At 42.2% G+C, this 25,510-nt stretch overlaps 1 protein-coding gene and 1 pseudogene across 1 annotated transcript in view; one reads left to right on the forward strand and one right to left on the reverse strand.

Moving 5' to 3' along the window:
- Positions 1-25,510, reverse strand: part of LOC146036277 (class I histocompatibility antigen, Non-RT1.A alpha-1 chain-like) — a 116,130-nt gene that overhangs the window by 43,449 nt on the left and 47,171 nt on the right. The gene's annotated exons all lie outside the window — the stretch shown is intronic.
- On the forward strand, positions 9,888-10,024 carry LOC146039977 (U2 spliceosomal RNA; annotated as a pseudogene).

The following is a 25,510-nucleotide window of genomic DNA, read 5'->3' on the forward strand; positions in this document are numbered from 1 at the left end:
TCATTTTTTTTGCAGATTTTCAATTTTAATAAATTTTTCTAAGGAACACAGTACATTTTACTAGAGAAATGTGACTAAAAATTGATTCCCCCAATTCTTTTGTTTTCATAAATATCCTATATGTGGCCCTAGTGTGCACGTTGACCAAACCACAGGCTTCATAATAGAAGGAGCACCTACTTGATTTTGGAGCCTCCTTTTTATGAGATTATTTTTTAGGCACCATGTAGGTTTCTAGGCACCATAAGATGCTAAAAGTTAGGAACCCCCCCACAAGTGACCCCATTTTGCAAACTACACCCCTCAGGGAATTCATCTAGGGGTATAGTGTACATTTCAAACCCCCAGGGGTTTCACCAATTTTGATACAACTGGGCTGTGAAAATGAAAAATTAAATTTTTTTACACAAAAATGCAGTTCTGGCTCAAAATTTTTCATTTTCAGAAGGTATGAAGGAGAAAAAGCACCCCAAAATCTGTGCCCCAATTTCTCCCGAGTACGGCAATGCCTCACATGTGACCAAAAAATACCAATAGGGTGCATGGCAGGACTCAGAAGGGAAGGAGTGATTTTTGGATTTTGCAGCTCAGATTCTGGTGGAATTTTGGTGGGTGCTATGTCGCATTACCAAGACCCCCCAAGCACCAATGCAGTGGAACCCCCCCACAAGTGACCCCATTTTGCAAACTACACCCCTCAGGGAATTCATCTAGGGGTATAGTGTACATTTCAAACCCCCAGGGGTTTCACCAATTTTGATACAACTGGGCAGTGAAAATGAAAAATTACATTTTTTTACACAAAAATGCAGTTCTGGCTCAAAATTTTTCATTTTCAGAAGGTATGAAGGAGAAAAAGCACCCCAAAATCTGTGCCCCAATTTCTCCCGAGTATGGCAATGCCTCATATGTGACAAAAAAATACCAGTTGGGTGCATGGCAGGACTCAGAAGGGAAGGAGTGATTTTTGGTGGTGGAATGTTGGTGGGTGCTATGTCGCATTAGCAAGACCCCCAAAGCACCAATACAGTGGAACCCCCCACAAGTGACCCCATTTTGCAAACTACACCCCTCAGGGAATTCATCTAGGGGTATAGTGTACATTTCAAACCCCCAGGGGTTTCACCAATTTTGATACAACTGGGCAGTGAAAATGAAAAATTACATTTTTTTACACAAAAATGCAGTTCTGGCTCAAAATTTTTCATTTTCAGAAGGTATGAAGGAGAAAAAGCACCCCAAAATCTGTGCCCCAATTTCTCCCGAGTACGGCAATGCCTCATGTGTGACCAAAAAGTGGCAGGACTCAGAAGGGAAGGAGTGATATTTGGATTTTGCAGCACAAATTCTGGTGGAATGTTGGTGGGTGCTATGTCGCATTAGCAAGACCCCCAAAGCACCAATACAGTGGAACCCCCCCACAAGTGACCCCATTTTGCAAACTACACCCCTCAGGGAATTCATCTAGGGGTATAGTGTACATTTCAAACCCCCAGGGGTTTCACCAATTTTGATACAACTGGGCAGTGAAAATGAAAAATTACATTTTTTTACACAAAAATGCAGTTCTGGCTCAAAATTTTTCATTTTCAGAAGGTATGAAGGAGAAAAAGCACCCCAAAATCTGTGCCCCAATTTCTCCCGAGTACGGCAATGCCTCATGTGTGACCAAAAAGTGGCAGGACTCAGAAGGGAAGGAGTGATATTTGGATTTTGCAGCACAAATTCTGGTGGAATGTTGGTGGGTGGTGCTATGTCGCATTAGCAAGACCCCAAAGCACCAATACAGTGGAACCCCCCCACAAGTGACCCCATTTTGCAAACTACACCCCTCAGGGAATTCATCTAGGGGTATAGTGTACATTTCAAACCCCCAGGGGTTTCACCAATTTTGATACAACTGGGCAGTGAAAATGAAAAATTACATTTTTTTACACAAAAATGCAGTTCTGGCTCAAAATTTTTCATTTTCAGAAGGTATGAAGGAGAAAAAGCACCCCAAAATCTGTGCCCCAATTTCTCCCGAGTACGGCAATGCCTCATGTGTGACCAAAAAGTGGCAGGACTCAGAAGGGAAGGAGTGATATTTGGATTTTGCAGCACAAATTCTGGTGGAATGTTGGTGGGTGCTATGTCGCATTAGCAAGACCCCCAAAGCACCAATACAGTGGAACCCCCCCACAAGTGACCCCATTTTGCAAACTACACCCCTCAGGGAATTCATCTAGGGGTATAGTGTACATTTCAAACCCCCAGGGGTTTCACCAATTTTGATACAACTGGGCAGTGAAAATGAAAAATTACATTTTTTTACACAAAAATGCAGTTCTGGCTCAAAATTTTTCATTTTCAGAAGGTATGAAGGAGAAAAAGCACCCCAAAATCTGTGCCCCAATTTCTCCCGAGTACGGCAATGCCTCATGTGTGACCAAAAAGTGGCAGGACTCAGAAGGGAAGGAGTGATATTTGGATTTTGCAGCACAAATTCTGGTGGAATGTTGGTGGGTGCTATGTCGCATTAGCAAGACCCCCAAAGCACCAATACAGTGGAACCCCCCCACAAGTGACCCCATTTTGCAAACTACACCCCTCAGGGAATTCATCTAGGGGTATAGTGTACATTTCAAACCCCCAGGGGTTTCACCAATTTTGATACAACTGGGCAGTGAAAATGAAAAATTACATTTTTTTACACAAAAATGCAGTTCTGGCTCAAAATTTTTCATTTTCAGAAGGTATGAAGGAGAAAAAGCACCACAAAATCTGTGCCCCAATTTCTCCCGAGTATGGCAATGCCTCATATGTGACCAAAAAATACCAGTTGGGTGCATGGCAGGACTCAGAAGGGAAGGAGTGATTTTTGGATTTTGCAGCTCAGATTCTGGTGGAATGTTTGTGGGTGCTATGTGGCATTAGCAAGACCCCCGAAGCACGGTGAAATGATGAACCTAATAATCCATACATGTGTGGTATATTTTAAAATACTCCTTTATACATAGGCCGGGTTTGTCGGGGCAAGTTTCACAGTGGAAAATAGTTTCCTTTCTTATTCCCTTTTTATAGCAAACTTTGCACCTTTTTTGTGTCCTGCCCTTTCTTGCAGTGGAGGGGATTTCGTTCGGAAAATGCTGCCCTGGTACAATACGGGGGCCAGTACTAGAAGTACTGGGGCCCTCTGCCTGCTGGTTCCCAAATATTATGCCCTTTATGACTTCCTCTTGAAAGTGCATAAATGTCCCCCTCTGGCCGGTAGAACGGAATAGCACGTAAGCGTTATACAGTGCCATCTGGATGATATACACGGCCAGCTTCTTGTACCAGATTTTTGTTTTCCGCAGGGCACTGTACGGCTTCAGTACCTGATCTGAAAGATCCACTCCGCCCATGTACCTATTGTAATCCAGGATACAATTAGGTTTTGAGGTGTGGGTACTGGTACCTCGTACAGGGACGGAGGTGGTACTGTCTCCGTGAATTGTTGTCAGTATAAGGACATCCCTCTTGTCCTTATATTTGACCAACAACATATTTTCGGTGCATATTCCCCTGCTTTCACCCCTTCTCATTACTTGGGCAATGTGCGTTTTTGGGAGGCCTCTTTGGTTCTTGCGCACAGTACCGCAAGCTGCTGTACCTCTTGAACCAAGGGCCTTAAACAGGGGGATGCTAGTGTACAAGTTATCCACATAGAGGTGATAACCTTTATCCAGGAAGGGGTGCACTAAATCCCAGACAATTTTTCCACTAACACCTACGAGGGAGGGGAGGCATTCTGGCGGTTCAATTCTTGAATCCTTCCCTTCATATACCCTAAACCTGTGAGTGTACCCTGAGGTGCTTTCACACAGCTTATACATTTTTATGCCATACCTTGGCCTCTTACTGGGAAGGTACTGGCGGAATTTAACCCTTCCTTTAAAATGTATAAGGGACTCGTCTATGCAAATGAATTTATCTGGGATGTACATCTCTTCAAATTTGGCACTGAAATGATCAATGACCGGCCTGACTTTGAATAGCCAGTCAAAGGTGGGATCATCTCTGGGTGGGCACTGTGCATTATCGTTGTAATGCAAAAATTTAAGGATCGTCTCAAATCGAGCCCGGGGCATGGCCATACGGTAAAATGGGGTGCTGTACAGAACATCTGTACTCCAATATTGCCTAATTTCTGGCTTTTTTACTATGCCCATATGAAACACCAGACCCCAAAACGTCATCATCTCTACTGCATCTACAGGGGTCCACCTAGCAAATGATGACGTGGGGTTTTGAGCAAAAAACTGCTGGGCATATAAATTAGTTTGGTCCACCATTAAATTTATAAAATCATCAGAGAAAAATAATTTGAAAAAGTCAATTTCTCTGAGACCTGTGGAATCAAATTGGATTCCTGGAATGGCCAAAAACTCAGGAACCTGGGGCTCAAAATTGTCTGGTGGTGGGGTCCATACGAGATCAATTATTGGGGGGGGGGGGTCTCAGCTGCTCTACGGGGGCGTCTTTGAGGGGGTCCCTCATCACCAGAGGAGGAAGAGGAGCTTAAGACGAATCCTTCAAATTCCCCGCTTGCCTCACTGGCTGTGTCAGAGTCAGAAGCAAGCATGGCATATGCCTCCTCCGCTGAATACATTCTTCTGGATGACTGGGATGACATTTGGGATGACATTTGGGATGCCATTTTTATTTTTGTGTTTCTGGTAGTGAAATGTTTCAACACGTGTATAGTGTAGGGGGGGTACAAACTTTATTTCAATGTAGTATGTAGTGTGTAGTGTGTATGTAGTGCAGAAAAAAAAAAAAAAAGGTCCTGCGCCAAAAATTGAGCACAGATGTTGGTCAGTAACGTCCGTCACTGAACAGCGCTCAAAGGCAACAGGAATTTGATCAAAAAAAATTAAAAAAAGACCCCACAGCACCCTCAAAAAAAAAAAAAAAAGGTGATCAGTGATGCGACACTGATTACCAGTGAGGGGCAGCAGGTGCACAACCTTTGGTGCAACTGACAGTGCAACTGGCAGGTATATATAAAAAAAAAAACCCTGCACCCCCAAAAAGTTGCTGATCAGCACAGATATACTGATCAGCACAAAAGGGGGGGGGGTAGCAGACACAAAATATAGCACTCTCTATCACTCTCTGTCACTATCTCTCTCTATCTATCTCTCTCTATCTCTCACTATCTATCACTCTATGACACTGCAGCAGCAGCACTGACAGTTATATATATAAAAAAAAACCTGCAGCCCCAAAAAGGGGGGGTAGCAGACACAAAATATAGCACTCTCTATCACTATCTCTCTATCTCTCACTATCTATCACTATCTATCACTATCTATCACTATCTATCACTATCTATCACTATCTATCACTCTATGACACTGCAGCAGCAGCACTGACAGTTATATATATAAAAAAAAACCTGCAGCCCCAAAAAGGGGGGGTAGCAGACACAAAATATAGCACTCTCTATCACTATCTCTCTATCTCTCACTATCTATCACTATCTATCACTCTATGACACTGCAGCAGCAGCACTGACAGTTATATATATATAAAAAAAAAAACACCCTGCACCCCCAAAAAGGGGGGGTAGCAGACATAAAATATAGCACTCTCTGTCACTATCTCTCTATCTCTCTCTATCTCTCTCTATCTCTCTCTATCTCTCTCTCTATCTCACTGCAGCAGCAGCAGGAAGTCACAAGAAGTCAGATCCAGGAAGCATCCAGCACGCTACAAGCAGTGATCAGGTGATCAGGTAAGGTATTTGCAAGGATCAGGTAAGTATTTGCAAGGATCAGGTCAGTATCACGGCAGATAGGCACGGTGACCGCTCTGCACGCAATTCCAGACCGGAATGGCGTCTGCAGCGCAGTCACCGTTAGTTTAAACGGACCAATCACAGCCTTGGGGGCAGGTGGGGTGAGGTGTCGTCGTCACCGATGACCCCCTCATGTCCCCTGACGCCCGGCGGTGATTGACACCTGTGTTACCGAGCGTCTGATTCGCTGGTAACACAGGAAAACGCTGTGAATGGCTGTTCACACTGAACAGCCAATCACAGCGATCGCCGACGGGGGGGCGGCATCGCAGCCCCCCCTGGGCACGCAGGGACATGTCTGCTGTCAGGGACAGCAGACATCGTCCCTCTGTCACTGCGTCTCTAGACGCAGTGACAGTTTGAAGCCATGACGTATATATACGTCATGTGTCGGGAAGTACTTCCCGGCCATGACGTATATATACGTCAAATGTCGGGAAGGGGATAAGGTTAGTAGGATGGGGAGTGAACAGATCAACCACCCAGCTATACCTGTGCCAAAAATCAAGGGATCCCTGCATCACTGCAATGTTAAATGAGAACAACATGAACCGGTCTTGCTGAAATAACAGAGACATATAAACAATAACATACAAAATCCTATTTCCCATCAGGGAAATGTAAACCCTGCCCCCTCCCCGTATACCAATACACAACTGTGGCATACCTGGATCCCAAAACATCTACCAATCTAAAACCTCAGAACATAAAAAAGAAAATAAACATTACCCAACTAAACCCAAGTTATTATACCTATAGTGGGGGCAAAGAATGTAATGACTACCGGTCACAGATCTCCCACCATAGCATTGTTATATAACAAGGGCGTACCCGCCCGGGGCACCAGCACATTAGTAAGATAAAAGGAGAACATCCTTAGCAGCATAGGCTGAAATAGGACTTCGCATTAAAACATGTATACATAGCTGATCTTGATAATACAGTTCAAGCAATAATATGAAGCAACATTAATGAAGTAACTACTTATCCCAGTGGATTCAAGGGATTGATGGGTGCCTAACATCAGTCATTGTTAAGCGCACGCCTCTGTGGTCTGTGTCTGTCTAGCCAGGCCGCCGCCTCTCGTGGAGTTGCAAAGAATTTTGTTTCTCCGTCAGCGATAACTCTCAGTCGCGACGGGAAAAGCATGCTGTATTGGATGTTAAGTTCTTTAAGCCTCCGCTTTATCGGAAAAAATTGCGCCCTTTCCTTTTGAATGTCCACCGCAAAGTCAGGGAACACCGAGATAGGCGATCAATTCCACTTAAGGGGGCCCGCCGTGCGGGCCAAGCGAAGGAAGGTGTCACGATCCCGGTAGTGTAGGAGTTTAGCCAGGAACGTGCGAGGTGGCGCTCCAGGTGGAAGGGGGCGCATTGGAACTCTATGCGCACGCTCAAATTGGTTAGTGAATGCCTTTGCTCCAAAAAAGTCAGTGAGGCATTTTTCCAGGAATTGTTCTGGTGAGTTGCCCTCCTCCCTCTCAGGCAGCCCCTCAAATCGGATGTTATTACGCCTAAGGCGACCCTCCATATCAGTCATTTTCTTATGGACTGCCTGCATTTGGGACTCCAGGGTAGCTGTACGTCTGTCCAGGGGGGCCACCGTGTCCTCCAACGTGGATGTACGTGCTTCTACCTCATCCACCCTCTCCCGAACTCGCTGCAGGTCATGATGAATAATGGACAGGCCGGATTGCAATTGACCTATCTTATCTGCCAGTCTTGTTTCAGTGGCCGGAACTGCATCAAGGACCCTTTGAAAGGGATCGTCAGGGGCCTCAGCAGCAGGGGTTGGGTTTGCAGGATTGCACATCGTCAGTTTGTTTAGGTTGTGGGGGCTGCCTGGAGAATTTTTCCAGCTTAGCAGCTGCTGAATTTTGATTACCTTTCACCATTGTGAGACCAGTAGGGGTCGCCAGAGGGCGAGCTGGTATTAAAGTAGATAGGCAAGGGGGCGTGGTTTGGCTGCCGACAGGACAGGACGCATAGCCGGAGAGCTCCTCCGGCTTCATTAAGAAAATTGGGCAATCTCACCACTAAATAGCCCCCTTCAGCATACTCACCTACCTGCACCCGGTCCTGTCACCACCGGAGCTGGCTGCGGAGTCCTGAGCTGTCCGGCGCACATTTACGCTCTGCGGCCTAGTACTACAGAGAAGCTGGGGACTAAATTTGTTGCCCGCCCCCGGCCGGAGATCCGGGACCGCCGCGGACGCGCCGCTGCGCCCTCCGCTGGCGCTGAAAGCCTCCACCTCACCCCTCAAGTGCCCCCCTGGTCCTCCTGGAGCCGGGGCCCGTCCAGGCCCGAAATACAGCAGATACCGGAGCTTTCTGGGAGCTGCAGGCTTTACAGAGGACATGATAGGGATGTATGATGGGGTGTAATATAAATGTGATACAGGTATATACAGTGTATATAATGTGTGGTGTCACCTCTCTTCCCCAGATCCTCTCTCCTATTGTTACACCACTGAGTACAGGACAGTATAATGTAATGAGACACATGAGGAAATGACCAGTATAACTGATAGGGATGTATGATGGGGTGTAATATAAATGTGATACAGGTATATAGATACAGTGTATATAATGTGTGGTGTCACCTCTCTTCCCCAGATCCTCTCTCCCATTGTTACACCACTGAGTACAGGACAGTATAATGTAATGAGACACATGAGGAAATGACCAGTATAACTGATAGGGATGTATGATGGGGTGTAATATAAATGTGATACAGGTATATACAGTGTATATAATGTGTGGTGTCACCTCTCTTCCCCAGATCCCCTCTCCCATTGTTACACCACTGAGTACAGGACAGTATAATGTAATGAGACACATGAGGAAATGACCAGTATAACTGATAGGGATGTATGATGGGTGTAATATAAATGTGATACAGGTATATATATACAGTGTATATAATGTGTGGTGTCACCTCTCTTCCCCAGATCCTCTCTCCCATTGTTACACCACTGAGTACAGGACAGTATAATGTAATGAGACACATGAGGAAATGACCAGTATAACTGATAGGGATGTATGATGGGGTGTAATATAAATGTGATACAGGTATATACAGTGTATATAATGTGTGGTGTCACCTCTCTTCCCCAGATCCTCTCTCCCATTGTTACACCACTGAGTACAGGACAGTATAATGTAATGAGACACATGAGGAAATGACCAGTATAACTGATAGGGATGTATGATGGGTGTAATATAAATGTGATACAGGTATATAGATACAGTGTATATAATGTGTGGTGTCACCTCTCTTCCCCAGATCCTCTCTCCCATTGTTACACCACTGAGTGCAGGACAGTATAATGTAATGAGACACATCAGGAAATGACCAGTATAACTGATAGGGATGTATGATGGGGTGTAATATAAATGTGATACAGGTATATACAGTGTATATAATGTGTGGTGTCACCTCTCTTCCCCAGATCCTCTCTCCCATTGTTACACCACTGAGTACAGGACAGTATAATGTAATGAGACACATGAGGATATGACCAGTATAACTGATAGGGATGTATGATGGGTGTAATATAAATGTGATACAGGTATATAGATACAGTGTATATAATGTGTGGTGTCACCTCTCTTCCCCAGATCCTCTCTCCCATTGTTACACCACTGAGTACAGGACAGTATAATGTAATGAGACACATGAGGATATGACCAGTATAACTGATAGGGATGTATGATGGGGTGTAATATAAATGTGATACAGGTATATACAGTGTATATAATGTGTGGTGTCACCTCTCTTCCCCAGATCCTCTCTCCCATTGTTACACCACTGAGTACAGGACAGTATAATGTAATGAGACACATGAGGAAATGACCAGTATAACTGATAGGGATGTATGATGGGTGTAATATAAATGTGATACAGGTATATAGATACAGTGTATATAATGTGTGGTGTCACCTCTCTTCCCCAGATCCTCTCTCCCATTGTTACACCACTGAGTGCAGGACAGTATAATGTAATGGGACACATAAGGATATGACCAGTATAACTGATAGGGATGTATGATGTGGTGTAATATAACGCTTCTCGGCCTTTTGGCTAAGATCAAGTGTAGTATCTGTTCTTATCAGTTGGGTATGGACTGGCCTCTGGCAGAGAATAGAGAAAGGTTGGACTGAGTAGCTGCTCTGATGGGCGGAGGGTGTGGGACCCCTCTGTTTTTTCCCGGGAGCAGTGAAAAGTCTCACTGAGTATCTTCACCTCTGCCTTTGGTAGGAGGTGTTGTTTCCGTAAATCCACTGGTAAGAGGGGGGGAGAAACACTGGGCCTAGTAGTTTGACTCTCCTGACGGGGTTTGTAGCCCCCGAAGGATGAGCAGCGAAAGGCTCAGTCTAGTATCCAATCCCAGGGAGCAGAGAAAAGCTGAGACCGAGTAGATTGGTCCAGGTTGGGGCAGGTCCTCAGCCTGGGCACAGCGAAAAGCTCAGCCTAGTATCTTAACCCTGGGAGCGGAGAAACACTGGGACTGAGTAGATTGCTCTTCCGGAGGGGGTGCAGCCCCAAAGGGAGTCTTTCGAAAAGCCCAGTGGAGTACCCATTCCCATGCCGGGGGCTGGAAAATGCCTGCTGGTGAGACAGAGAAAAGCTTGGTTGGACGCTGAAGGGTCGGCTGCCTGGAGCCCGAGGCTGCACTGTGCCCCCGGGGAAACTCGGGGGTGCCTGATTTGCACTGGTGATGTCCAGCACCATGCACTGAATGGCACACACACTGCGCACTTCCCTCTAGGTTAGGCTACACGTCCTTACCTCGTCCTTTTGGATGGGGTAGGACAATTTTTTACACCCCCACCCCGGCCTTCTGGCTAGGGCCTCTTTTATTTATTTCTTTGATTTGCACTTTTGAGCACTTCACGTTTTTCGTTAGTTTGTCACGTTTTTTTGATTTGGGTAGTGCGGCTGTACCTAACGGGCCTTCCGTTCCCCAAACGTGGCTGGGACTCTTCACCTTTTGGGGAGAGTCCCGGTCCCCTCGAGGGCAACCCCGAGCCGCAAGGCGGAGGGAAGCCTAAGCGGGTCTCTCCGAACCTTCGGGTGCGGAGGACCCACCGTCCAAAACCCTTCCGGGGGTGGAGGAAAAGCGGGTCTCTCTGAGCTTCGGCGAAGAGGACCCACCGATCCCTTTTTTCCCTTCCTCGGCCTTATGGTTGAGGGGGGTTAGGGGAACCATGGGGCCTTTCTCCTTTGGGAGAGGGTCCAAACGTTCGTACGGCTGCCCACTTTGCACGTGTTTAGGCACAGCACTGGTGGTGGTGGGAGCACACCTCGGGCTCCCTGAGTTTCTTCAAACTCATAAATGTGATACAGGTATATAGATACAGTGTATATAATGTGTGGTGTCACCTCTCTTCCCCAGATCCTCTCTCCCATTGTTACACCACTGTGTACAGGACAGTATAATGTAATGAGACACATCAGGAAATGACCAGTATAACTGATAGGGATGTATGATGGGGTGTAATATAAATGTGATACAGGTATATACAGAGTATATAATGTGTGGTGTCACCTCTCTTCCCCAGATCCTCTCTCTCTGTGTTACACCACTGAGTACAGGACAGTATAATGTAATGAGACACATGAGGATATGACCAGTATAACTGATAGGGATGTATGATGGGGTGTAATATAAATGTGATACAGGTATATACAGTGTATATAATGTGTGGTGTCACCTCTCTTCCCCAGATCCTCTCTCCCATTGTTACACCACTGAGTACAGGACAGTATAATGTAATGAGACACATGAGGATATGACCAGTATAACTGATAGGGATGTATGATGGGTGTAATATAAATGTGATACAGGTATATAGATACAGTGTATATAATGTGTGGTGTCAGCTCTCTTCCCCAGATCCTCTCTCCCATTGTTACACCACTGAGTACAGGACGGTATAATGTAATGAGGCACATGAGGAGATGACCAGTATAACTGATAGGGATGTATGATGGGGTGTAATATAAATGTGATACAGGTATATACAGTGTATATAATGTGTGGTGTCACCTCTCTTCCCCAGATCCTCTCTCCCATTGTTACACCACTGAGTACAGGACAGTATAATGTAATGAGACACATGAGGATATGACCAGTATAACTGATAGGGATGTATGATGGGTGTAATATAAATGTGATACAGGTATATAGATACAGTGTATATAATGTGTGGTGTCACCTCTCTTCCCCAGATCCTCTCTCCCATTGTTACACCACTGAGTACAGGACAGTATAATGTAATGAGACACATGAGGAAATGACCAGTATAACTGATAGGGATGTATGATGGGTGTAATATAAATGTGATACAGGTATATATAGTGTATATAATGTGTGGTGTCACCTCTCTTCCCCAGATCCTCTCTCCCATTGTTACACCACTGAGTACAGGACAGTATAATGTAATGAGACACATGAGGTAATGACCAGTATAACTGATAGGGATGTATGATGGGTGTAATATAAATGTGATACAGGTATATAGATACAGTGTATATAATGTGTGGTGTCACATCTCTTCCCCAGATCCTCTCCCCCATTGTTACACCACTGAGTACAGGACAATATAATGTAATGAGACACATGAGGAAATGACCAGCATAACTGATAGGGATGTATGATGGGTGTAATATAAATGTGATACAGGTATATAGATACAGTGTATATAATGTGTGGTGTCACCTCTCTTCCATTGTTACACCACTGAGTACAGGACAGTATAATGTAATGTGACACATGAGGATATGACCAGTATAACTGATAGGGATGTAAGATGGGTGTAATATAAATGTGATACAGGTATATAGATGCAGTGTATATAATGTGTGGTGTCACCTCTCTTCCCCAGATCCTCTCTCCCATTGTTACACCACTGAGTACAGGACAGTATAATGTAATGAGACACATGAGGAAATGACCAGTATAACTGATAGGGATGTATGATGGGGTGTAATATAAATGTGATACAGGTATATAGATACAGTGTATATAATGTGTGGTGTCACCTCTCTTCCACAGATCCTCTCTCCCATTGTTACACCACTGAGTACAGGACAGTATAATGTAATGAGACACATGAGGATATGACCTGTATAACTGATAGGGATGTATGATGGGTGTAATATAAATGTGATACAGGTATATAGATACAGTGTATATATTGTGTGGTGTCACCTCTCTTCCCCAGATCCTCTCTCCCATTGTTACACCACTGAGTACAGGACAGTATAATGTAATGAGACACATGAGGAAATGACCAGTATAACTGATAGGGATGTATGATGGGTGTAATATAAATGTGATACCGGTATATACAGTGAATATAATGTGTGGTGTCACCTCTCTTCCCCAGATCCTCTCTCCCATTGTTACACCACTGAGTACAGGACAGTATAATGTAATGAGACACATGAGGATATGACCAGTATAACTGATAGGGATGTATGATGGGTGTAATATAAATGTGATACAGGTATATACATACAGTGTATATAATGTGTGGTGTCACCTCTCTTCCCCAGATCCTCTCTCCCATTGTTACACCACTGAGTACAGGACAGTATAATGTAATGAGACACATGAGGATATGACCAGTATAACTGATAGTGATGTATGATGGGTGTAATATAAATGTGATACCGGTATATACAGTGTATATAATGTGTGGTGTCACCTCTCTTCTCCAGATCCTCTCTCCCATTGTTACACCACTGAGTACAGGACAGTATAATGTAATGAGACACATGAGGATATGACCAGTATAACTGATAGGGATGTATGATGGGTGTAATATAAATGTGATACAGGTATATAGATACAGTGTATATAGTGTGTGGTGTCACCTCTCTTCCCCAGATCCTCTCTCCCATTGTTACACCACTGAGTACAGGACAGTATAATGTAATGAGACACATGAGGATATGACCAGTATCACTAATAGGGATGTATGATGGGTGTAATATAAATGTGATACCGGTATATACAGTGAATATAATGTGTGGTGTCACCTCTCTTCCCCAGATCCTCTCTCCCATTGTTACACCACTGAGTACAGGACAGTATAATGTAATGAGACACATGAGGATATGACCAGTATAACTGATAGGGATGTATGATGGGTGTAATATAAATGTGATACAGGTATATAGATACAGTGTATATAATGTGTGGTGTCACCTCTCTTCCCCAGATCCTCTCTCCCATTGTTACACCACTGAGTACAGGACAGTATAATGTAATGAGACACATGAGGAAATGACCAGTATAACTGATAGGGATGTATGATGGGTGTAATATAAATGTGATACAGGTATATAGATACAGTGTATATAATGTGTGGTGTCACCTCTCTTCCCCAGATCCTCTCTCCCATTGTTACACCACTGAGTACAGGACAGTATAATGTAATGAGACACATGAGGATATGACCAGTATAACTGATAGTGATGTATGATGGGTGTAATATAAATGTGATACCGGTATATACAGTGTATATAATGTGTGGTGTCACCTCTCTTCTCCAGATCCTCTCTCCCATTGTTACACCACTGAGTACAGGACAGTACAATGTAATGAGACACATGAGGATATGACCAGTATAACTGATAGGGATGTATGATGGGTGTAATATAAATGTGATACAGGTATATAGATACAGTGTATATAGTGTGTGGTGTCACCTCTCTTCCCCAGATCCTCTCTCCCATTGTTACACCACTGAGTACAGGACAGTATAATGTAATGAGACACATGAGGATATGACCAGTATCACTAATAGGGATGTATGATGGGTGTAATATAAATGTGATACAGGTATATACAGTGTATATAATGTGTGGTGTCACCTCTCTTCTCCAGATCCTCTCTCCCATTGTTACACCACTGAGTACAGGACAGTATAATGTAATGAGACACATGAGGATATGACCAGTATAACTGATAGGGATGGATGATGGGTGTAATATAAATGTGATACAGGTATATACATTGTATATAATGTGTGGTGTCACCTCTCTTCCCCAGATCCTCTCTCCCACTGTTACACCACTGAGTACAGGACAGTATATTGTAATGAGACACATGAGGATATGACCAGTATAACTGATAGGGATGTATGATGGGTGTAATATAAATGTGATACAGGTATATAGATACAGTGTATATAGTGTGTGGTGTCACCTCTCTTCCCCAGATCCTCTCTCCCATTGTTACACCACTGAGTACAGGACAGTATAATGTAATGAGACACATGAGGATATGACCAGTATAACTGATAGGGATGTATGATGGGTGTAATATAAATGTGATACAGGTATATACAGTGTATATAATGTGTGATTTCACCTCTCTTCCCCAGATCCTCTCTCCCATTGTTACACCACTGAGTACAGGACAGTATAATGTAATGAGACACATGAGGAAATGACCAGTATAACTGATAGGGATGTATGATGGGTGTAATATAAATGTGATACAGGTATATAGATACAGTGTATATAATGTGTGGTGTCACCTCTCTTCCCCAGGTCCTCTCTCCCACTGTTACACCACTGAGTACAGGACAATATAATGTTATGAGACACATGAGGATATGACCAGTATAACTGATAGGGATGTATGATGGGGTGTAATATAAATGTGATACAGGTATATACAGTGTATATAATGTGTGGTGTCACCTCTCTTCTCCAGATCCTCTCTCCCATTGTTACACCACTGAGTACAGGACAGTATAATGTAATGAGACACATGAGGATATGACCAGTATAACTGATAGGGATGTATGATGGGTGTAATATAAATGTGATACAGGTATATACAGTGTATATAATGTGTGGTGTCACCTCTCTTCCCCAGATCCTCTCTCCCATTGTTACACCACTGAGTACAGGACAGTATAATGTAATGAGACACATGAGGATATGACCAATATAACTGATAGGGATGTATGATGGGTGTAATATAAATGTGATACAGGTATATAGATACAGTGTATATAATGTGTGGTGTCACCTCTCTTCCCCAAATCCTCTCTCCCATTGTTACACCACTGAGTACAGGACAGTATAATGTAATGAGACACATGAGGAAATGACCAGTATAACTGATAGGGATGTATGATGGGTGTAATATAAATGTGATACAGGTATATAGATACAGTGTATATAATGTGTGGTGTCGCCTATCTTCCCCAGATCCTCTCTCCCATTGTTACACCACTGAGTACAGGACAGTATAATGTAATGAGACACATGAGGAAATGACCAGTATAACTGATAAGGATGTATGATGGGTGTAATATAAATGTGATACAGGTATATACAGTGTATATAATGTGTGGTGTCACCTCTCTTCCCCAGATCCTCTCTCCCACTGTTACACCACTGAGTACAGGACAGTATAATGTAATGAGACACATGAGGATATGACCAGTATAACTGATAGGGATGTATGATGGGTGTAATATAAATGTGATACAGGTATATACAGTGTATATAATGTGTGGTGTCACCTCTCTTCCCCAGATCCTCTCTCCCATTGTTACACCACTGAGTACAGGACAGTATAATGTAATGAGATACATGAGGATATGACCAGTATAACTGATAGGGATGTATGATGGGGTGTAATATAAATGTGATACAGGTATATACAGTGTATATAATGTGTGGTGTCACCTCTCTTCCCCAGATCCTCTCTCCCATTGTTACACCACTGAGTACAGGACAGTATAATGTAATGAGACACATGAGGATACGACCAGTATAACTGATAGGGTTGTATGATGGGTGTAATATAAATGTGATACAGGTATATACAGTGTATATAATGTGTGGTGTCACCTCTCTTCCCCAGATCCTCTCTCCCTCTGTTACACCACTGAGTACAGGACAGTATAATGTAATGAGACACATGAGGATATGACCAGTATAACTGATAGGGATGTATGATGGGGTGTAATATAAATGTGATAAAGGTATATACAGTGTATATAATGTGTGGTGTCACCTCTCTTCCCCAGATCCTCTCTCCCATTGTTACACCACTGAGTACAGGACAGTATAATGTAATGAGATACATGAGGATATGACCAGTATAACTGATAGGGATGTATGATGGGGTGTAATATAAATGTGATACAGGTATATACAGTGTATATAATGTGTGGTGTCACCTCTCTTCCCCAGATCCTCTCTCCCATTGTTACACCACTGAGTACAGGACAGTATAATGTAATGAGACACATGAGGATACGACCAGTATAACTGATAGGGTTGTATGATGGGTGTAATATAAATGTGATACAGGTATATAGATACATTGTATATAAGGTGTGGTGTCACCTCTCTTCCCCAGATCCTCTCTCCCTCTGTTACACCACTGAGTACAGGACAGTATAATGTAATGAGACACATGAGGATATGACCAGTATAACTGATAGGGATGTATGATGGGGTGTAATATAAATGTGATACAGGTATATACAGTGTATATAATGTGTGGTGTCACCTCTCTACCCCAGATACTCTCTCCCATTGTTACACCACTGAGTACAGGACAGTATAATGTAATGAGACACATGAGGATATGACCAGTATAACTGATAGGGATGTATGATGGGTGTAATATAAATGTGATACAGGTATATACAGTGTATATAATGTGTGGCGTCACCTCTCTTCCCCAGATCCTCTCTCCTATTGTTACACCACTGAGTACAGGACAGTATAATGTAATGAGACACATGAGGAAATGACCAGTATAACTGATAGGGATGTATGATGGGTGTAATATAAATGTGATACAGGTATATAGATACAGTGTATATAATGTGTGGTGTCACCTCTCTTCCCCAGATCCTCTCTCCCATTGTTACACCACTGAGTACAGGACAGTATAATGTAATGAGACACATGAGGAAATGACCAGTATAACTGATAGGGATATATGATGGGTGTAATATAAATGTGATACAGGTATATAGATACAGTGTATATAATGTGTGGTGTCACCTCTCTTCCCCAGATCCTCTCTCCCATTGTTACACCACTAAGTACAGTACAGTATAATGTAATCAGACACATGAGGATATGACCAGTATAACTGATAGGGATGTATGATGGGTGTAATATAAATGTGATACAGGTATATAGATACAGTGTATATAATGTGTGGTGTCACCTCTCTTCCCCAGATCCTCTCTCCCATTGTTACACCACTGAGTACAGGACAGTATAATGTAATGAGACACATGAGGAAATGACCAGGATAACTGATAGGGATGTATGATGGGTGTAATATAAATGTGATACAGGTATATATAGTGTATATAATGTGTGGTGTCACCTCTCTTCCCCAGATCCTCTCTCCCATTGTTACACCACTGAGTACAGTACAGTATAATGTAATCAGACACATGAGGATATGACCAGTATAACTGATAGGGATGTATGATGGGTATAATATAAATGTGATACAGGTATATACAGTGTATATAATGTGTGGTGTCACCTCTCTTCCCCAGATCCTCTCTCCCATTGTTACACCACTGAGTACAGGACAGTATAATGTAATGAGACACATGAGGTAATGACCAGTATAACTGATAGGGATGTATGATGGGTGTAATATAAATGTGATACAGGTATATAGATACAGTGGATATAATGTGTGGTGTCACCTCTCTTCCATTGTTACACCACTAAATACAGGACAGTATAATGTAATGAGACACATGAGGATATGACCTGTATAACTGATAGGAATGTATGATGGGGTGTAATATAAATGTGATACCGGTATATACAGTGTATATAATGTGTGGTGTCACCTCTCTTCCCCAGATCCTCTCTCCCATTATTACACCACTGAGTACAGGACAGTATAATGTAATGAGACACATGAGGATATGACCAGTATAACTGATAGGGATGTATGATGGGGTGTAATATAAATGTGATACAGGTATATACAGTGTATATAATGTGTGGTGTCACCTCTCTTCTCCAGATCCTCTCTCCCATTGTTACACCACTGAGTACAGGACAGTGTAATGTAATGAGACACATGAGGTAATGACCAGTATAACTGATAGGGATGTATGATGGGGTGTAATATAAATGTGATACAGGTATATAGATACAGTGTATATAATGTGTGGTGTCATCTCTCTTCCCCAGATCCTCTCCCCCATTGTTACACCACTGAGTACAGGACAGTATAATGTAATGAGACACATGAGGAAATTACCAGTATAACTGATAGGGATGTATGATGGGTGTTATATAAATGTGATACAGGTATATACAGTGTATATAATGTGTGGTGTCACCTCTCTTCCCCAGATCCTCTCTCCCATTGTTACACCACTGAGTACAGGACAGTATAATGTAATGAGACACACGAGGATATGACCAGTATAACTGATAGGGATGTATGATGGGTGTAATATAAATGTGATACAGGTATATACAGTGTATACAATGTGTGGTGTCACCTCTCTTCCCCAGATCCTCTCTCCCATTGTTACACCACTGAGTACAGGACAGTATAATGTAATGAGACACATGAGGATATGACCAGTATAACTGATAGGGATGTATGATGGGTGTAATATAAATGTGATACAGGCATATATAGTGTATATAATGTGTGGTGTCACCTCTCTTCCCCAGATCCTCTCTCCCATTGTTACACCACTGAGTACAGGACAGTATAATGTAATGAGACACATGAGGATATGACCAATATAACTGATAGGGATGTATGATGGGTGTAATATAAATGTGATACAGGTATATAGATACAGTGTATATAATGTGTGGTGTCACCTCTCTTCCCCAAATCCTCTCTCCCATTGTTACACCACTGAGTACAGGACAGTATAATGTAATGAGACACATGAGGATATGACCAGTATAACGGATAGGGATGTATAATGGGTGTAATATAAATGTGATACAGGTATATAGATACAGTGTATATAATGTGTGGTGTCACCTCTCTTCCCCAGATCCTCTCTCCCATTGTTACACCACTGAGTACAGGACAGTATAATGTAGTGAGACACATGAGGAAATGACCAGTATTACTGATAGGGATGTATGATAGGTGTAATATAAATGTGATACAGGTATATACAGTGTATATAATGTGTGGTGTCACCTCTCTTCCCCAGATCCTCTCTCCCATTGTTACACCACTGAGTACAGGACAGTATAATGTAATGAGACACATGAGGAAATGACCAGTATAACTGATAGGGATGTATGATGGGTGTAATATAAATGTGATACAGGTATATAGATACAGTGTATATAATGTGTGGTGTCGCCTATCTTCCCCAGATCCTCTCTCCCATTGTTACACCACTGAGTACAGGACAGTATAATGTAATGAGACACATGAGGAAATGACCAGTATAACTGATAAGGATGTATGATGGGTGTAATATAAATGTGATACAGGTATATACAGTGTATATAATGTGTGGTGTCACCTCTCTTCCCCAGATCCTCTCTCCCACTGTTACACCACTGAGTACAGGACAGTATAATGTAATGAGACACATGAGGATACGACCAGTATAACTGATAGGGATGTATGATGGGTGTAATATAAATGTGATACAGGTATATAGATACAGTGTATATAATGTGTGGTGTCACCTCTCTTCCCCAGATCCTCTCTCCCATTGTTACATCACTGAGTACAGGACAGTATAATGTAATGAGACACATGAGGATATGACCAGTATAACTGATAGGGATGTATGATGGGTGTAATATAAATGTGATACAGGTATATAGATACATTGTATATAATGTGTGGTGTCACCTCTCTTCCCCAGATCCTCTCTCCCTCTGTTACACCACTGAGTACAGGACAGTATAATGTAATGAGACACATGAGGATATGACCAGTATAACTGATAGGGATGTATGATGGGGTGTAATATAAATGTGATACAGGTATATACAGTGTATATAATGTGTGGTGTCACCTCTCTTCCCCAGATCCTCTCTCCCATTGTTACACCACTGAGTACAGGACAGTATAATGTAATGAGACACATGAGGATATGACCAGTATAACTGATAGGGATGTATGATGGGTGTAATATAAATGTGATACAGGTATATACAGTGTATATAATGTGTGGCGTCACCTCTCTTCCCCAGATCCTCTCTCCTATTGTTACACCACTGAGTACAGGACAGTATAATGTAATGAGACACATGAGGAAATGACCAGTATAACTGATAGGGATGTATGATGGGTGTAATATAAATGTGATACAGGTATATAGATACAGTGTATATAATGTGTGGTGTCACCTCTCTTCCCCAGATCCTCTCTCCCATTGTTACACCACTCAGTACAGGACAGTATAATGTAATGAGACACATGAGGAAATGACCAGTATAACTGATAGGGATGTATGATGGGGTGTAATATAAATGTGATACAGGTATATAGATACAGTGTATATAATGTGCGGTGTCACCTCTCTTCCCCAGATCCTCTCTCCCATTGTTACACCACTGAGTACAGGACAGTATAATGTAATGAGACACATGAGGAAATGACCGGTATAACTGATAGGGATGTATGATGGGTGTAATATAAATGTGATACAGGTATATAGATACAGTGTATATAATGTGTGGTGTCACCTCTCTTCCCCAGATCCTCTCTCCCATTGTTACACCACTGAGTACAGGACAGTATAATGTAATGAGACACATGAGGAAATGACCAGGATAACTGATAGGGATGTATGATGGGTGTAATATAAATGTGATACAGGTATATATAGTGTATATAATGTGTGGTGTCACCTCTCTTCCCCAGATCCTCTCTCCCATTGTTACACCACTGAGTACAGTACAGTATAATGTAATCAGACACATGAGGATATGACCAGTATAACTGATAGGGATGTATGATGGGTATAATATAAATGTGATACAGGTATATACAGTGTATATAATGTGTGGTGTCACCTCTCTTCCCCAGATCCTCTCTCCCATTGTTACACCACTGAGTACAGGACAGTATAATGTAATGAGACACATGAGGTAATGACCAGTATAACTGATAGGGATGTATGATGGGTGTAATATAAATGTGATACAGGTATATAGATACAGTGGATATAATGTGTGGTGTCACCTCTCTTCCATTGTTACACCACTGAGTACAGGACAGTATAATGTAATGTGACACATGAGGATATGACCAGTATAACTGATAGGGATGTAAGATGGGTGTAATATAAATGTGATACAGGTATATAGATGCAGTGTATATAATGTGTGGTGTCACCTCTCTTCCACAGATCCTCTCTCCCATTGTTACACCACTGAGTACAGGACAGTATAATGTAATGAGACACATGAGGATATGACCTGTATAACTGATAGGGATGTATGATGGGTGTAATATAAATGTGATACAGGTATATAGATACAGTGTATATAATGTGTGGTGTCACCTCTCTTCCCCAGATCCTCTCTCCCATTGTTACACCACTGAGTACAGGACAGTATAATGTAATGAGACACATGAGGAAATGACCAGTATAACTGATAGGGATGTATGATGGGTGTAATATAAATGTGATACAGGTATATAGATACAGTGTATATAATGTGTGGTGTCACCTCTCTTCCCCAGATCCTCTCTCCCACTGTTACACCACTGAGTACAGGACAGTATAATGTAATGAGACACATGAGGATATGACCAGTATAACTGATAGGGATGTATGATGGGGTGTAATATAAATGTGATACCGGTATATACAGTGTATATAATGTGTGGTGTCACCTCTCTTCCCCAGATCCTCTCTCCCATTATTACACCACTGAGTACAGGACAGTATAATGTAATGAGACACATGAGGATATGACCAGTATAACTGATAGGGATGTATGATGGGGTGTAATATAAATGTGATACAGGTATATACAGTGTATATAATGTGTGGTGTCACCTCTCTTCTCCAGATCCTCTCTCCCATTGTTACACCACTGAGTACAGGACAGTGTAATGTAATGAGACACATGAGGTAATGACCAGTATAACTGATAGGGATGTATGATGGGGTGTAATATAAATGTGATACAGGTATATAGATAGAGTGTATATAATGTGTGGTGTCATCTCTCTTCCCCAGATCCTCTCCCCCATTGTTACACCACTGAGTACAGGACAGTATAATGTAATGAGACACATGAGGAAATTACCAGTATAACTGATAGGGATGTATGATGGGTGTTATATAAATGTGATACAGGTATATACAGTGTATATAATGTGTGGTGTCACCTCTCTTCCCCAGATCCTCTCTCCCATTGTTACACCACTGAGTACAGGACAGTATAATGTAATGAGACACACGAGGATATGACCAGTATAACTGATAGGGATGTATGATGGGTGTAATATAAATGTGATACAGGTATATACAGTGTATACAATGTGTGGTGTCACCTCTCTTCCCCAGATCCTCTCTCCCATTGTTACACCACTGAGTACAGGACAGTATAATGTAATGAGACACATGAGGATATGACCAGTATAACTGATAGGGATGTATGATGGGTGTAATATAAATGTGATACAGGCATATATAGTATATATAATGTGTGGTGTCACCTCTCTTCCCCAGATCCTCTCTCCCATTGTTACACCACTGAGTACAGGACAGTATAATGTAATGAGACACATGAGGATATGACCAATATAACTGATAGGGATGTATGATGGGTGTAATATAAATGTGATACAGGTATATAGATACAGTGTATATAATGTGTGGTGTCACCTCTCTTCCCCAAATCCTCTCTCCCATTGTTACACCACTGTTTACAGGACAGTATAATGTAATGAGACACATGAGGATATGACCAGTATAACGGATAGGGATGTATAATGGGTGTAATATAAATGTGATACAGGTATATAGATACAGTGTATATAATGTGTGGTGTCACCTCTCTTCCCCAGATCCTCTCTCCCATTGTTACACCACTGAGTACAGGACAGTATAATGTAATGAGACACATGAGGATATGACCAGTATAACTGATAGGGATGTATGATGGGGTGTAATATAAATGTGATACAGTTATATACAGTGTATATAATGTGTGGTGTCACCTCTCTTCCCCAGATCCTCTCTCCCATTGTTACACCACTGAGTACAGGACAGTATAATGTAATGAGACATATGAGGAAATGACCAGTATAACTGATAGGGATGTATGATGGGTGTAATATAAATGTGATACAGGTATATACAGTGTATATAATGTGTGGTGTCACCTCTCTTCCCCAGATCCTCTCTCCCATTGTTACACCACTGAGTACAGGACAGTATAATGTAATGAGACACATGAGGAAATGACCAGTATAACTGATAGGGATGTATGATGGGTGTAATATAAATGTGATACAGGTATATAGATACAGTGTATATAATGTGTGGTGTCACCTCTCTTCCCCAGATCCTCTCTCCCATTGTTACACCACTGAGTACAGGACAGTATAATGTAATGAGACACATGAGGAAATGACCAGTATAACTGATAGGGATGTATGATGGGTGTAATATAAATGTGATACAGGTATATACAGTGTATATAATGTGTGGTGTCACCTCTCTTCCCCAGATCCTCTCTCCCACTGTTACACCACTGAGTACAGGACAGTATAATGTAATGAGACACATGAGGATACGACCAGTATAACTGATAGGGATGTATGATGGGTGTAATATAAATGTGATACAGGTATATAGATACAGTGTATATAATGTGTGGTGTCACCTCTCTTCCCCAGATCCTCTCTCCCATTGTTACATCACTGAGTACAGGATAGTATAATGTAATGAGACACATGAGGATATGACCAGTATAACTGATAGGGATGTATGATGGGTGTAATATAAATGTGATACAGGTATATAGATACATTGTATATAATGTGTGGTGTCACCTCTCTTCCCCAGATCCTCTCTCCCTCTGTTACACCACTGAGTACAGGACAGTATAATGTAATGAGACACATGAGGATATGACCAGTATAACTGATAGGGATGTATGATGGGTGTAATATAAATGTGATACAGGTATATACAGTGTATATAATGTGTGGTGTCACCTCTCTTCCCCAGATCCTCTCTCCCATTGTTACACCACTGAGTACAGGACAGTATAATGTAATGAGATACATGAGGAAATGACCAGTATCACTGATAGGGATGTATGATGGGTGTAATATAAATGTGATACAGGTATATACAGTGTATATAATGTGTGGTGTCACCTCTCTTCCCCAGATCCTCTCTCCCATTGTTACACCACTGAGTACAGGACAGTATAATGTAATGAGACACATGAGGAAATGACCAGTATCACTGATAGGGATGTATGATGGGTGTAATATAAATGTGATACAGGTATATACAGTGTATATAATGTGTGGTGTCACCTCTCTTCCCCAGATCCTCTCTCCCATTGTTACACCACTGAGTACAGGACAGTATAATGTAATGAGACACATGAGGAAATGACCAGTATCACTGATAGGGATGTATGATGGGTGTAATATAAATGTGATACAGGTATATACAGTGT

This window comes from Crinia signifera, chromosome 9 (genome assembly GCF_055691185.1).
Source record: "Crinia signifera chromosome 9, ASM5569118v1, whole genome shotgun sequence".
Classification (NCBI taxonomy): domain Eukaryota; kingdom Metazoa; phylum Chordata; class Amphibia; order Anura; family Myobatrachidae; genus Crinia; species Crinia signifera.